This window comes from Rattus rattus, chromosome 5, assembly GCF_011064425.1.
Source record: "Rattus rattus isolate New Zealand chromosome 5, Rrattus_CSIRO_v1, whole genome shotgun sequence".
Taxonomy (NCBI): Eukaryota; Metazoa; Chordata; class Mammalia; order Rodentia; family Muridae; genus Rattus; species Rattus rattus.
The window spans coordinates 120,108,813-120,126,700 of record NC_046158.1 but is presented as its reverse complement, the minus strand read 5'-3'; the positions used below and the strand labels follow the sequence as shown (position 1 = coordinate 120,126,700).

At 35.1% G+C, this 17,888-nt stretch overlaps 1 protein-coding gene across 1 annotated transcript in view; it reads right to left on the bottom strand.

Annotated features, from left to right (window-relative positions):
- Macrod2 (mono-ADP ribosylhydrolase 2) overlaps nt 1–17,888 on the bottom strand; it is a 2,209,545-nt gene that overhangs the window by 1,747,009 nt on the left and 444,648 nt on the right. The window lies entirely within an intron of this gene.

The window sequence follows — 17,888 nt, the reverse complement described above, 5'->3', positions numbered from 1 at the left end:
CAGAGTCTTTTATGAAGCACCCTTGACCCAGTGGTATCCTGGCAAACCTCAACCACATTAGCACTTCCAAAGTGGATAGTTGCAGCTATCTCCAGGCCTGAATATTCGCACCAGCAAAATTAAATAGAATCTCTCTCTGCCCCTCACAGGGATGATTAGAACCAAGTGTTTACTTATCTACCATACATGCACCTAAACCACAGAGAATTGCAGCTAGGAACACCATGCAAGATCGAACAACATTTCAAAATATTTTTTACACACCTTTAAAATAATTCACAAGGAAAACTCCAACAAAAGACATTTTGTACCAGCACACATTCATTAAGTAAAAATGTCATTTGAGGTTAGTGTACATATTTATTCAGGGAGCTGCACAGATGGAACACAGTTTTTGCTCTTTAACTGTGAGGATCCCGTACCTCCTTCCTATACTGCCACACACACACACACACACACACACACACACACACACACACACACACAGAGACACACACACACACACACACACACACACACACACACACACACACACACACACACACACACACACACACACACAGACACACACACACACACACACACACACACACACACACACACAAACACACAAACACACACAAACACACTGAGGTCTTTACTGGTCACTGTGGCATTACCCCATCATCCATGGAGTTGTCATTGAATTTTCTGGCATCACTGCCCAAGGTCTTCTGGTCCTGCTGTTCCTTGTCAACCCTGTGCACTATCTAAGCTCTGAAAACTTGTCCTCAGAGCCAGAATTCCTTCTGTTCTGCTGTAGGATCCCCTGAGCCTTCTGACTTGGCCAGTGCCTATTGTCCTCCATAAGTAAGTGTGGACTTCCAAATAAAGAGCTCAGTATAATGTATCACAGAGGTTAAAGATTATATCAGTATATAAGTGCAAAATCAACTTGAGTCATCTTTATAAAATGTCAAACAGGGAGAAAATTTCCAGAACAGTCAACCAGTGAAAATCAGGACTCCTCCTCAACACTATGGGTCAATATATTCTGTCTTTATTCTCATAATATATTGAATATGGAGTGAATTATAATTTTATTATTTAAGACTTGGATTCATATAAATCTTTTAAATCAGCTAAGAGAAAAACATTTGAAGATTATAAATTCTGAATATTGAGCTATATTTCAACTCTATTATACATATACCTTTTGTTCTCTAATTTGTAATTTGCTTCTACATCAATGGTAAAAGTTGCTATTTTTATTGTTTTGTTTGTAGAACTTTGTGAAAATTCTCAGAAACATTAACATGTTTTCTGGCTTCTGTTTTCTTCTCAGGAACATTTTAACAATTTTGTTTTTTAAATCTATTTGTGAAATTAAAAAGTTAATAGGAATTATTTATTTAAATAAAAAGTAATTATGTGTTTGAGTAATGGCAAAATAAAAATTAATAAAATATCATGTTCAATATCAAAATGAACAAAAGTAAAACACTGAACATAAGAAGGAAGATAAAGCATACTAATTAATTTTGTCACATTGCTGTGGCAAAAGGCCACAAATTGTCAATGTACAGAATATGAGAAACTTCAGAGTGCTCAGCCCCTAATCAGGCCACTATATAACACTGTTGTCTCCTTCCTAGGCTCAGGAATTCTTATGGTACAAGGAAGGAAAGATTGTATAAACTTGAGTTGGTAGATAGATGACTACATTGAGATAAAATTTTCTGAACTTAAAGGGCCATCAGAAATATTAACACAGCAGTTGTGAACGTATGGATAAAGTCTATGCAAACTCAAGCTAGACACAGTCTCATTATTGAGGGTGAGTGGTCGTCAAGCACAGCTGCTAGCTGAAGAACTATTGGTAATCAATACTTGCTGGATGAGAGAGAGTATGTTTTCTTTAAGGGTGTGGCATCTGGTAGGTAGACCACCTTCAGGTAGACAGGTTCATATTCAGGAGTGTATAGGTAGCAGGACTAAAGAGTTTAAAAAGAGAAAGTAGACTGAGGCACAAGAGGAAGGGGAAGAGGAGGAGGAGAGGATGAAGAAAGAAGCAGAAGAAAGAAGGAGGAGGAGGAGGAAGGAGGAAGAGAGGGAAGAGGAGGAGAAGGAAGAGAAAGAAGAAGGAGGAGCAGGAGGAGGAGAAAGAAGAACGAGGAGCAGGAGGAAGAGCAGGAGGAGGAGGAGGAAAAGAAATAAAGTCGGTGGGAACATGGGCAAGGATGAACATGGAAGGAGTTGTGGCAATTACTTAGGGTCAACATACATTGTATGAAATTCTCAAAGATTTAATACAGTTTTTTAAATCAATGAATGGTTTCTTTAGACTTATAGTTTGAGTATACAGTTCATCATGGGGCTAAAGTCATGGAAGCAGGATACTGAGATAACTAGTCACATTACATCCTGAATCAAGAGGCATAGTGTGATCAACGTTGATGTTCAGATTAGTTTCCACTTTTACTTAGTATACAATTCCAGTCCATAGATTGTTGTCAACCGTAGTAAGGTGGGTCTACTTACTTGAATTAACTTTTCTTGATAGGTATATTCAGAAACTTTTCTCTTAGTTGATTCTAGATTTTGTAAGACGATGTCAGTTTTAGCCAGAGCATCAAATAAGGACTCAATTGAGTATGAAAATGTGGTAAAGAGATTAATACATCTTAATGCTAAGTGCTAATGATTCTTATGCTAAATATGTAGGGTCACACTACCGAGAAACATCAAGGGAATAGGAAACTTAGTAATCATGTTTTAGCTAAAATTGCATCCAAGAAAAGCCAAAGCTTGCAAGGTTGACTTTCAATGTTTTTGAGAATGACTCTTAATGATCACCTCTTCTGTGTGCAGTCTAGCTAGATATTTTAAACTGAAATGTCCTCTTTATCATCAGATATAATATATAGTTTTCATTAAGATAGTGCATTTAATATACAAAATTATTATACCATGAATTCTGGATCACAACTCTAGTTTAAGATCAGAAAGAAGCTGGAAATATGCACCTAAATTAGTCTTTATTTCTTTTATCATTTACCCATAGTGGTTACACATGTATTATAACACACACACACACACACACACACACACACACACACACACACACACAGACACACACACAGACACACACACACACACACACACACAGACACACACACACACACACACACACACACACACACACACACACACACACACACACACACACACACACACACACACCAGCATGCAAATTGAAAGGAAGGAGCTTGGGAGCGACCTTTATTTATTGCTCCTTTGCCAAAACTAAAAGTTTATGGTTGAGCAGCTGGAGAGACAGTTAGGTAGCAGAAAGCTTTCCTGGCATAAAAACCTATGTTCAATTCCCAATTTCACCAAAACAAAACAAACATAAACCAGTGTACAGTTGAATCATTGGATACTTTAAAGTTTTGGTGGCATTATAGAATTTAACAATGTTCTAGAAAAATCCAAATACTTTATATATGATAATTTCCTTTACATTCAAAATCATTATTTTATAACATGGTTTTGAGTTTTTCAAACCTGTGTCGTGAGTCAACTGGAAACAGTTAAGAAATAATCTAGAATGCATACTAAGCACACATTTTGTTGTGCATTGTTATTCATTCTAAACTTATATCTTTTTTCTTACATTATTCGTACTTGTGGTGAACTGCCTGGAAATGACATTAGAAATTGCTTGAGCTCTAACTGCTTCTTTGCTTTATAACAAGACACCTGCATGGAAACTTCCTCCCATCAGATATGTGCCAAGGACAAGGTTTTATGTTCTATTTCTTCCACAGACAGTGCATCAGCATATTCATTTTAATGTGTAAGATAATTCTTTTAGAGCTTGCATACAGTTTATGTTTTTGTATGCTTTATGTGTACATACTATGCTTTTCCATTCCAAAGTAAAATTGGCCACAACGTTATTAAGCTCTCTGAATGAAAATAAAAAAGGATAATCAGCACAATGTTCCATTTTATATTTGATAACTCTTGAGTCTAAGAAAGAACAAAATTAATCTTTATTTGACATCTACTAACATCTTATATTGGCATACCTCTTGTTCATTTATAACCTATTTATTTGGTATTTATTATAAAGACTTTACCAAGGACTTAAACTTCAGTCAAAAGTAATTATCATGGAGGTAGCTTTGATGAAGAAAAAAGACAAATCTGCTTGTAAGAAAACTAAATGTCTCAAGAGAGCTTTTAATAGAAGATGGGCCCATGTAAGTAACAATCTTTGTGTAAGTCATTGGTCCCTGATTTTCCTTGGTTACAAGGAACTTGATTTCTTAGGAAATGCATTTAATAATAGGATGAAAGTTACAACTTTATCAGCATAGAATAATATATCTTATGTTAACTTCTGTGTTTTTTATCCCCATTACAACTACTGTTCTCAGAATAAATTTCTCTCTTGATTTTATTTTGCTCACAGTAATATTCCAACCTGTATAGCCATGGTCCAAAAAATCTTAGGTCAATAATTCTGGAATACTAATCACTGAACCACACATTGGTTGTGTGTTTTAAGCTTCATAACTTAAAAATTAATATAACCATATGGTGTGTGTTTGCTGGTTATATTCATAAAATATCCTTGGTATGTGAATTAATTTAAATAGTTCTAGAAGTCATCATTGACAAAGATTAGAGCTCATCTTTTCAGGGAATCTGTAAACATCTAGAGAAAAGTGCCTATCTTTTATGATGAATGTGATGAATATAATTATGTATTTGGTTTTTGTAGATAAGACTAGTTATGTGATTTCTTCTCTGTCCATCTGATTAGATGTTCGTTGGGTGCATTTTTTTAAACATGAAATTTATGGGGATGGAGAAGGAACTTTCTTGGGTTACCTAGTTACTTTTCACAGGTTTTGCTCCTTCTTTCCCTTGAACTTTGTGGTAAGACTTAATGTTGAAACTACTTTTTTTTTTTACTACCATGAGAAGAAGAGGTGTATGAATGTCAATGGCCTCAGTGTTGTGATTATTCTAATAGGGCTGGTTCTGTTTTTGTATTGTTTGTTTGTCAGTTGTATGGTAGGTCCAGTAGAGAAGAATATAAAGGCCTATATGCTTGACATCACTGCTAATGATGCTCCTATCTACTTCCTGGACATAAGCAGGAAGTCAGGCTTCACATCCAGTTATACACTGACAGCTAATCTCTACTGTATTTCCTACTGAGAAACCAAATTGTGACAGATCACAGAGGAATTTCAAATTCCCCTAAGCAGATGCTCTCAGTGTTGTGTGGTCATTACTATTATATGGGTGCCTATAGATTTTCTTGGAATCTGTTCTTAGAGCAGGAGTGAAGTGGCATGGAACTAGTCTTTACTTAAAGAAACACCCCACTGATGATTTTCAGAATTTGTTTTATTTATCTAGTATTTCTGTGTCTTGCATAGAAAGTTTTAAAGCATGATACCATTTCTACTAGCCAGCTTTTTATAAATAGCTGATCTTTATAGGTCATCCTTCTTCTCTGCAAACCATAAATTAGAAACTTGTATTCAATACCTGGCCTCAGCATATGATCCTGGGGAAACCAATTTAAAATACCAAACTTAGACATATCAATTTAAGTTCCTATCTACAAGAAAGCAAATAGAACAGGCTTCTCTCTTCTTGTGAAATGTTAGTATATAGAAACCTATGGGTGCTATCTGCAGTTTCACATTCTGACAATAGTTTTTAAACACCACATCTTTTATATTTCATTGTATTATTTTAGTTATAATTACATATTGATCATACATAATAGTGTTTCATAGAAAAACAGCATATACACTCATACATACACACACACAGAGACACACACAGACACACAAACATATGTATGTGTCCTGTGTATGTGTACCTATACACCCATAAACACACACATATATCATGTGTACATAAAAGACTGAAAGGAAGGGAGAAAAAGGGAGGGATGAATTTGTTTATGTATTTTTCAAATATTGACTCAGAATTGTTGTATTTTGGCAAGCCCAAAATCCAATATGTAATCACAAAGATGGTGACTATGTCTGAAGCACACTTCACCTTCTGCCAGAGTTGTTTCTTGCTCCCTAGAGCCCATTCTTGGTTCCACTAGGGCTTCCAACTGATAGCACAAATTTCATTTTTGTTTTATAAGAAAATAATGTTTTTATCATAGACTACTTGCTTATATTGTGATATATTAAAAAACATAACGCACCCAAACGTTATTGTTAAGTTTCTAAGACCAACAAAGTTGATACCCACTGAAAAATTCAGCTATTGTGGGGATAATCACAACAGTTTGGTTTCTCAAAACAACCTAATAATGCGTTACTAATTTACTGAATTGACTATACTTTTACCTATAAATATGATATAATTTTAATTTCATTAGAATATCTCCACATTTCATGACTTTCACTAAAAATAAATTTTGAGTTCTCAGACAGATACCTCCTATTTCAGTCATCTTAAACCACATGGCTTTTTATTTTCCTAGGTATAGGCAGTATGATAGGTGAGGTTCATTGTGTATTTCAACATTAAAGTCCTTCTTTGTTTTTTCTTGCTAAAATTCTTGCAGTTGTCCTGGTAAAAGTATTTAAGTTAGAAATATCTTAAACTGAATTGAGAGGTTCATTTAAATCAATGAAAAACAAATGCCAAGGAAAGAAAATGCAAATCTCTCACTTCTATACAGATAAGAGATAGTATACTCTGGAACTATATATGAGTGAGACTGGCTAGAAACACATTATAACCTTATATAGAAACACTATATAACCTTAACACTATATTAAGGTTATATAGAATTCTATATTCTGACAGAGTTTTTACAATAACGGAACAAAGAAAATCACCCTAAAATCAAGATCATTTCTAAATACATTGGAGGAAGCAAATAGGCAAGTGACAGAAAGCAGTGATATCTTGCCTTTAGGTCTCAGAGATGCTCTGGCAACATTCTCACCCTTTGTCAGGCAGAAAACAGTGCTTTATGTGTGCATTTTATAGTGTTTACCTAACAGTCACAAAGATGTTACATCACACCCAGAGATGGCTAATGAATGGCTATTAAGGAAATAAGGCATCTTGGGATAATTTGTAGTTAGGCCTGGACCTCATACATCCCAACCTCCTCACTATCATTCTATCTCCAGTCAGCCCATTGTCAAGTAGATGCGCCACTTTCTCCAGAAATTTTCATTCGTCCTACCATGGGTTTGCTATTGATTTATTGAAGATGCTTTTATTGAGAAAATTCATGTCATTGCCATCAACTATATAAAAATAAACCTGTTAAGAGTGTTGCTTAATGAAAGAAATTTCATGAATAGCACTATGAAATAGGAACTTAGTGATTTGTACACAGAGATAAGAAATGTATATCAAGCAGAAGCTGACCTCAAATGAACAATTCTAACAAGGAGCCAGAAAGAAATGAAGAAAGAAATGAAGAAAGAAAGAAAGAAGGAAAGAAAGAAAGAGAGAGAGAGAAAGAAGGAAAGGACAGAAAAGAGAAATGAACAAAGAAACAAAGGAAGTGGAATGAAAAGAAAGGAAAAGAAAAAGGGAAGAAAGTGAAAGGAGAGAGAGAGAGAGAGAGAGAGAGAGAGAGAGAGCAGCCAGTTTAAATTCCGATTTTCACCTCCATTTCTTGTGAATTATTAGACTATCGTAAAGTAGTTTGTTCTTGTAAAAAAAGCTATTTTATTTTTGCAGAAATACCTCAGGTGAATAGTATCTTTAAAAATCTAATTCAGAGGAAGAAAAGTCAAGAGACCATTACTCTGTGTTTCTGGAAACTGTTCCATGCGTGGTAAATAGGATTCATTGCTTGGATCTTTTTGGGAAAACAAGACCCTGAAACTGGCTAGCTCACTGCACAGCAATATACCACCCCAGTAGCAGCTTATATTGGTGAGTTTTACATTATGATCAGAAGGTTTTATTTTCTTCTAGGAAGGCATATGAAGAGGATCTCTTAAGGTAAAACAGGGGTAAGCTTGTTTTGAGAAATATTTTTGTTCAAAAGGTATCATTCAGTTATTTTCTGATTAGAGTGAAGATTCTTTGTTACACAATGTAAGTTGCAACAGGAAGAAAGGGATCCAAAGGCAGGCAAAAACGTCAGAGACAGTCCCCACTCCACTTATTAAGTGACACATATGAAGACCAAGATGCATATATGCTACTTAAGTGTAAGGGACGTAAGTCCAGCCCATGCATGCTTTTTGGTTGGTGGTTCATTCTCTATGAGCCACCAAAGGTCCAGGTTAGTTGGGTCTAAGTCTGCTTGTGATGTCTGTGACTCCTCCCACTCCCTGAATCCTTCATTCTAATCTACTACAAGACTTCCCAAGCTCTGCGTAATACTTGGCTGTGTGGTCTTCTCATGTTTCCTTCAGCTGCTGAATGAAGCCTCTCAGAAGACAGTTATGCTAGGCTCACATCTGCAAGCATAGCAGAGCATCAAAAATAGTGTCAGGGGCTGGCTCTCTCTCATGGGGTGGGCCTCAATTTGGCCAGTCATTGGTTGTCAGTTTCTCCAATCTCTGTTTCATTTTTATCTCAGCACTTTGTGTAAACAGGAAAATTTTAGGGTCAAAGGCTCTGTGGATTTGTTGGTGTCCCCCTACATCCTTTGGAAAACCCACCTTGCTACAGGAGATGGACATTTCAGGATCAATATCCACAACTGCTAAAAGTCTCAGCTAGGGTCTCTCATATAGATTACAAGGAGACCCCCTTCGCCCCAGATATCCAGCCCCCATTCTTTCTGATTTCCTTTCTCTCTCTTGCCCCTACTCTCCCCACACATGATTATCACCCAGTTCCCCTCTCCACCCAGTTTCCTCCATCCATCCACTTCTGATGTCCTTTTTCCCCTTCTCTGTGAGATTTAAGAATCCTGCTTTGAACCCTCCTTTTTATTTAGCTTCTTTGAATATGTGGATTGTATAGCATGGTTATCATGCAGTTTTTGGCTAATATCACTTAGAAGTGAGTGTATGTCATATGTGTCTTTCTGGGTCTAAATTACCTCATTTATGGTAGTATCTTCTATTTCTATTCATTTGTCAGAACATTGGAGGATGTCCTTGGTTTTTGTTGTTGTTGTTGTTTGTTTGTTTGTTTTTAATTAATTACTTTATTCCTTTACATTTCAAATGATATCTCCTGTCCTGGTTATCTATCCACAACCCCCCCAACCCATCTTTCTCTATCTACCCCCTCTTTATCTTTAATAGATGAGTAGGATTACACTGTGTAAACATTTTCTTTATCTATTCTTTGATTAAGGGACATCTAGGTTGTTTGCAATTTTCGGGTATTACAAATAAAGCTGATATGAACATCGTCGGGCAGGTGTCCCTGAGGTATGGTGAATATCTTTTGGATATATGCCCAGTTGTGGTATACCTCGGTCTTAAGGTAGAGCTATTCCCAATTTTCTGAAAAACTGCCGAACAGACTTCCAACGTTTTTGTACAAGTTTCCACTCCCAACAGCAACAGAACCAACCACAACTGTTTCTCTTGCCCTACATCCTCTCCAGCCGGTGCTGTCAGTTTAGATTTTCATCTTAGCTATTCTGATGGGTTTAAGATGGAATCACAGAGTCATTTTGATTTGCATTGCCCTGATGATTAAGAATACTGAACATTTCTTTTAGTGCTTTCAGACATGAGATATGCCACTGTGGATAATTCTTTGTTTGCTTCTGTGCTCATTTTTTGAACAGGATTACTTGCTTTGTTGGTGTCTTGAGGTATGTTGGTCATAGCCCTCTCTCAGATGCAGGATTGGTGAACATCTTCTCCCATTTTGTAAGATGCCATTTTGTCCTAGTGATGGTGTGCTTTACCTTACAAAAGCCTTTAGTTTCATGAAGTTCCATTATTTACCGAGCAGTTACTCTTCTGTTCAGTAAGTTGTTTCCTGTACCAATGCTTTCAATCTATTCTCCATTTTTCTTATTTAGTATGTTGAGTTTTATGTTGAGGTCTTTGGTCCATTTGGACTTTAGTATCATGCAGATTGACAAATATGGATCTATTTGTATTCTTCTACATGAAGAGCAGCATCATTTTTTGAAGATTCTCTCCCTTTTCCATTTTATATTTTTGGCTTCTTAGTCAAAGATAAAGTTTATGTAGGTGTGTGAATTTATATTTGAGCCTTAAATTCAATTTCATTAATCAACCTGTCTGTTTTAATGCCAATACCATCAGCTTTTACTACTACTGCTGTGTAGTAGGGTTTGAACAGGGATGGTACGATCTCCAGAAGTTCTTTTATTGTACAGGATTGCTGTAGATATCCTGGGTTTTTGTTTTTCTATATAAAGTTGAGTATTGTTCTTTCAAGGTCTATGAATTGTGCTGGAATTTAGATGGGAATTGCATTAAATCTGTAGATTGCCATTTTTACTATGTTAATCCTAATGATCCATAAGCATAGGATATTTTTCCATCCTCAGATACCTTCTTTGATTTCTTTCTTTAGAGACTTGATGTTCTTGACATAAAGGTTTTTCACTTTCTTGGTTATAGTTACATCAAGGTATCTTACATTCTTCATGGCTATTGTAAAGAGTGTTTTTTCCCTAATTTTTTTCAGCCCATTTATTTGTTATATAAATGAGAGTTACTGATGTTTTTGAGTTTTGTATCCAGATGCTATGCTAAAGATGTTTAACAGTTCTCTGGCAGAAATTTTGGAATCACTAATGTATACTATTATATCATCTGTGAATAGCAATTCTTTGATTTCATTCATTCCAATTTGTACTCTCTTGATCTCCTTTGGTTGTCTTATTGCTTTAGCTAGAACATCAAGTATTATATTGAAAAGGTAGGAAAAGAGTGGGCAGCCTTGTCTGAGTTGACATGTGTGAGTTTATGGGTCTGTAAGACATTTGCTTAGGCCCTTCTTGCTTTTAGAGTATTTATTGAGAAGTCAGTTGTGATTCTGTTAGGTCTGCCTTTATATGTAACTTGGTCTTTTTTTCCTTGCAGCTTTTAATATTCTTTGTTTTGTGTATTTCATGTTTTGATTATTATGTGGTGGAGAATGTTCTTTTTTATTCAATCTATTGGTAGTCTGTAAACTTCTTGTATGTTTATAGGCATACATTGATTTTTTATAAATTTGGGGATATTTTCTTCAAGTATTTTGTTGAAAGCATTTTCTGGGAATGAAAGTAAGTCTTGGAGCTGGGAATTTTATACTTCTTCTATTTCTATTATTCTTAGTTTTGGTCTTTTCATAGTGTTTTCTTGGATGGTTTCTGTCAGGCACTTTTTAGATTTAACATTTACCTTGGCTGATGTATCAATTTTTTAGTGTTCCTCTATACCTGAGATTCTCTCTTCTATCTTTTGTATTCTGTTTATCATGTTTGTATCTGTAGTTCCTGTTCTTTTCCCTAGGTTCTCCAGGATTCCCTCAGTTTGTGGTTTCTTTACTGCTTATACTTCCATTTTAAGGTCTTGAATAGTTTTATTCATCTCCTTCACCTGTTTGATTGTATTTTCCTGTTATTTCTTTAAGGGATTTATTAATTTCCTCTTTAATGACCTCTATCATCTTTGCGAGATTGGATTTAAGGTCATCTTCTTGAGCTTTGGCTTTTTTATAGTATCAGGGGCTTGCTGTAGTAGGATAGCTGGGCTCTGGTAGTGCCATATTATTAGGCTCTCCTTGATTGTGTTCTTATGCTGGCCTTTAGCCATCTGGTTGTCCCCGGTGTCACTATCCTATCTTGACGTTCTTGAGGTTGGTAGGCCTCCTCAGGAAGGCAGGTAGAGCAGTGGCTCAGATGAATGAGTTCAGGGGACCCTGTATAAAAAGTGATCAATAATTGTGAGTGCCCACAGACTTTATTGATTTCATGTAACAAATCTGGCCATATTAGCACATAGAGTACTCTAGAGCGTATTGGTATTAATTATTACCAAATGCTTCTCCATATGTTCTACTTGTATTAGCCATCTAGAATTACAATAAAATGGGCACATACAGAATATAATGAAGATGTTCTTAAACGTTATAATTATAGAGAAGTTAGAAATATTTCCAACAACATCAATTAATGAAGAAGTAGTCCTTAGCAAATTCTCCTTTTCAGGAAAAAAATAAAAATAAAAAAGTAAATGTGACATTTCATAACACACAAATGAAATGAGAGAGATCACTCACTATGGCTTTAGAAAACATAAATCTTCCCTGCAAGATCTAATATAACTGTGTTTCTTTTGGATATTCCTCCATGGTTGATTTTTTTACACACATTATCCCTTAAATAATTTTCTATTTAGTGTGATGCTCACTGAAGAAAACACAAGTTCCCTTAGACTGGTACCAAACCCTTGTCCAATTTACAAACTTAAGAACTCAAAGTTTCTAATAGTTTTGAGTAGAGTGTAGTGTTCTAATTTTGTTAATATTAAAGAACACAGCACTGCTAACTCTTCACCTTATGACTCTTCTAGGGGTCATGGCTCTCCACTGTGTAAGTTGGACTTACTGACAGTTTTGTAATAGATGATAGCAGGCAGTCTGGCAGGAATCCTTCAGCCTAAATATTTTCTCTGAAGAATTCTGACCATTTTAAAATGACTGTGGGCAAAGCTTTCCCATACCTCCAAAATTGCTCAGTAAGGGAACAGCAGACAACCTTTCTGATCCAAGGCATAGCAGACAGAGTGCTGGCAAGTAATGTCTGAACTGACAAATCCTGTGATGGGGTAATGGATATTTGGGTTCCCTGAGAATCTGATCATGAATGCTCTAAGATTTGGGTAAAAGAACATATATGTACTCTTTGATTGGCATGTGGAATCCCCTAGCTTATGGAATCTTTTCTTTGTTAATTAGCCATTATTTTTTGGTGAAAAAAATATGACACTTCTTAAAATGGCAAACACACAGGAAAGTTTTATGTGTACTTTCTTCAGTCTATGGAAGACTGTCAGCTTTTAGAGATCTCCAGTGGATATTTTTAAGTTGATTTCTCACATTTAAGTAATTTAAGCAGGCTTCTGCATTAGACACTCACTATTAAAGTAGAATATGTTTTCAAAGCTGGATTCTTTTAACAGAAGACTGACATTGGCTTCATTTATGCTGTGATACAGATATTGATGGCTTTTCGCATTTATGCATGAGAAAAGTTTTCTATAAAAATATTAAAAGGATTGTTGCCTCAGTTTGCTTAAAGAATACTGAACCGTGTAATGGCTATATCTCCTTTGATTGTTTTAACAGGAAACACAGAGGTATAGAAGTGTGCCGTGAGCAGGTTACTGCCTTGAAGGAGACTCTGTATTTTCAGTAGTAATGATAACAGGGACAGATGGAAGCTTTGAATTACTGAGTGGTAAGAGGATGTATTATGGGGAGAATAACCTTCTCCCCATGTAGCTGCTGTGGCAAGAGTTGATAACAATTGAGACATGAATTGAGACTGAAGAACAAAGAGAAATTGATAAGAATCCGTTATCTAGAAATTGGCTGAAACAATTAAGGATTATCCAGCTTTTTGATTAAAAAGGAATTTAGCTTACATGGTGATAAAATTATCTACCTTGTACATTTTGAACCTTTATGCTGATGCAGTAGATAATTTCGAATGAATCTAAACAAGATGGCTGTGCATTCATTTAAAAGCAGCATACTTGGCCTCTTTCAACACAGTCAAAGAAAATAAAGCTTTTCATAAAATACTCTTAAATTATCGAGTTCTAATTTTAAGAGGAGGACATTACTTTCAGTTATCTTTATTATATAGATAGTAATCAATCATTGCAAGTAACAGAAACATATAGTTAAATGGAAACAAATGTAGCTACTAGCTGCTCCTTCACTTGCTTTCCAGAGAAAATCCTTGTGGTTATTTATTTGTGATATATTCTAAACATTTATGTAAATGAGGGGATAGGAAGGAGAAGGAGAGGCAGGGAAAGAAAAGAAGATATAGGGGAGAGAGGGGGTATAGAAAAAGGGAGATGTTATATAGAAGGTGGACAGGAAGATAAGATAAAGAAGACAAGGGGAGGTTAGGGGAGAGAAGGTGATGGAAGGAGAGGCAAGACAAGCCAAGGCAGCAAGGAAAGGTAAAGACATGCAAGAAAAATATTAGCATATTCTGTGTATTAGTCTCTTTGTTTCAGTAATGTAGAATTGTTCATTATTCTGATGCACAAATGATCCAAAATATCTTAGTGATCACTATTAGTAATAATAGCTGATGTAACTAAATAAGCACCGTGTATTCTCTAAGTATATCGCAATGGTGCAGTCATCATTTCAAGTCTTAAGATAGAACGTATTTTCCCTCCTAGAAATCAAAAGCTTAAGATAAAATTAGTAAAGAAAATTAGTAAAAGCCTTTGAGTTGGGCACCTCACAGACTTAGTGAATACAAGTCTATTTCACGTCAAAATTTGTATAGTGAGCACTATACGTATGACTAAATTTGCCCTTACTAAATTTGTCAAGTATGCAAAAAATCTGTAGAGACAAAGAGGCAATTGTGACACAGCAATGTATAACAGTATCAAAGAACCCCAAAACTGCAGAGGCAAAACTATAAACATGCAATGACAAATACCAGTGAAGAATTTGCATTGTGCTTTCACAGGGCATGGATGCTTGTGGTAAATTTTGGGTGACCATAGAGTCCACAACAAGGGACAGAACTTAAAATGATGACTGAAATCACTGTGAAAGGCACCAACCAGTCTCTTGCTCACACCCTGGGAACTGATGTATTTGGAGAAAAGTTTACCCTTCACACAAAAAGGTGAAAAGGAACAACAGTCTAAATTTAGAACATTTTCACTTTATTCTTTTTATTTTCCAATAGTCATAATTTGTCTTATGGTGTTTTGTTGAGATGGAGGCCATATTCTGTTTCAGACCAAGATTTTGTAACATATTTTATTATGGAACACTTCACTCATTTGTCTGTGTTTTTAAAATCAGGCTTTCAACACATTTTCTTATTTAATCTTAAAAGTTTAACAGTCTCAATTAGCTTAACACTTCAATAGGAGTATGTTTATTATGGTAAGACTTCTATAGATCTGATACTGTTTTGAACCTTTATTGGGAGCTCAGGAAAATATAATCAGAACACACAGTCCTATTAATTGAGGTATTTCACAGCGATGCTATGACTTCTCCTTAGAAATAAAAAAAGGCTGAAGTGACAATTGAACTCTGTAAGAAGCATTTTGTATATTTGAACTAGGGGTAGACAAAGAACAACTGTGACTATTGCAATTTCTGGTTAAAATTTTGATATCATACTTTAATTAAAGTGGGAAAATATAGAAGATTAGAATTTTTCATTACCTTCTTCAGTTCCCAGCCATCTCTACATCAAAGAAGAGACATCATGTAAAATGAGAAAATCAGCTGGATAAAGTTGATCACTTCTTCATTTTCAGATTTATCTCTCTAGCTTACAATATCCAATGATGTTATCGGATGAAGTTTAATGCACATGAGCTATTTTGTTATTAGGAATTACTATTTATAAATGTATGTATCAGATGTCCACCTCTTAACTCAGCCTAATTTAGAAGATAATCTTTGAGAACTGATGGTATACGTCAAAATAATTCCAATTGCTGTTCTGGAACCTACTATAAAGCTGAAATTCAAATGTACCATGAAATATTAGACTCTCCAGCTCCTGAGTTGCTCTCAGTTATTGCTTGGGACATGTAAAGACAGAAGCTGGGGTTTCTATTTAATCTGAAGGGACAGTGACAACACTGGGTGCCCTGGGTATATGTGGGGTTTTTTGTTTGATTTGTTTTGTCGTTGTTCTTGTTGTTGTTTTCATAGAGGTAGTCATCTTGACATGAAGGACACAGGGAAAAAAGAATGAGAGAGCCAGGAAGAGAGACTTTCCTTTTGGGAATCAAACGTGACCACAGAGACCAATGGTAAGAGAAAATAGGAAAAGACAATAGCTAATTCAGCATCTCCTTTGTCTGCAATAAAGCAGAGTCCCAAAACTAGAGCCTAGCTTAGTTTTCTGTGGAATATAAAGTAGAAAACCACATTGTAGAACAAAATAATGTTTTCATGGTTATCTATGTTAATCTATTTCTTGGATGTATCTCTAAACAGCCTGTGACTCATTGTGTATGTCTATGGCATTATATAATTCTATTTATTGGGTGGTTAAATTAAAATGAATCCCAACTTATTCATTCCTTTTATTAGAGTAAGTAAAACAAAGATAACTGGTAATATGAAGTTAAGAAAATTTGACCGTTCAGTTTGTTTGATTTGTTTTGTTGTTGTTCTTGTTGTTGTTTTCATAGTCGTTTTGCTCATCATATTCTTGGAGTATCTAGTGTCTAGTAGTCAAGAAGATGACAACCTGAGCTTAGACTGCTTGCATTCTAATTAACAACCTCCTTGATATCAAGAAAGAGGACCGCTTTCACTTTTAGACTGATGGCTGCAATGATCTGTACGTTGTACTAGTTATTTTTGCACAAAAGATCATTTTATTATATAATTTAGGTATTTGTATAACTGATTAGTAAACAAGAGGATCATACCAAGAATCTAGGATTATAAGAACATGTGTCTGGCATATTACTAGAAGCATATAGAACCACTTATACATGCTAAGGTGCCACTTGTACAACAAACAGAGCCATGAAGGGACAAGTGCAAATCAGTTTGCAATCATAGAGGCTACCAGTCATAGTTTTACTTGAAATAAATCATTTCAGCCATCATAATAAAAAGAGAAACAATTTTACAACTAAAACATCTTTTGCAATTTAAATTATTTTAATGTCAGAATAAACTCACCCCTTAAAATATACACTCAGAATGCACTGAATTCAATGCTACAACACCATGTCACTTAAAAATCTTTCCAGTTCTCTTGGGGGTGTGAATGAATTCTGGTTCAGAGAATAGAATTTTCATTATGGAGCTGATACATTTTAATCAAGTTTAATATTTCTTAATTCAAATGGTTTTCGATAAAAATAAGGGTTTATCAGAAGATAGTTATTACAATGAATTGTTGATTTTTAAAAATTACTTGTTTCCTGGACTTTTTAAAATCCCTTTGTGGACATAGTGATTTTACTTAATAATTTAAATTTTAGTTAAAATATAATTATATCAAATCCCCTCTTCACATTCCTCTCCCCAATTCCTCCCATCATTCCTTCCTCCTTCTCAGTTTCATAGCTTCTTTTTCTTCATTTATTATTGTTATATTCATATGAACGTATGTATAAGTATATAAACACAACATACTGAGTAGTTTACTCTTGCCTTATGTATATGATTTGAGGTCTGACCACTTGGTATTGGATATTCAAGTAAAAGGCATAAAATTATTTTATCCCTACATATAATTCTTAATGATTCCTAAAGCTACAAGTCTTACACTTAAGAAAATGAGAACAAGATTACCTGCATAATTGAATGTGCTGCTTCCCTTCCTGGGAGCTACTTTTAGAAGCACTTTGCATCAGTTATCTGCTCCAGAGCAAATTGGACCCTGATCATGAGCGACTATCTAAGGAACACCTTCATGATTCTCTTGAGCTAGTTAGTCACCGTAAACTCCACGAATGGCACGAGTAGTCGTTTCTTCACATAAGTAAGCATGTTTCTTGCTTTTAAATTTCATTAGTCTTGAAATAAGAGTCTTGTAGAACACAGAAAAAATGTGAAGATTGAAAATGAAAATAGCATGCCTTGCTTTGGATAGAAAACATATCGACAGTTAAAGTAGATCATTGTTATTTTGGCAAAGATATTAAATGATACAATAATATGCATTGGTGTCTAATTTAAATGTTAAAATACCTTGACTT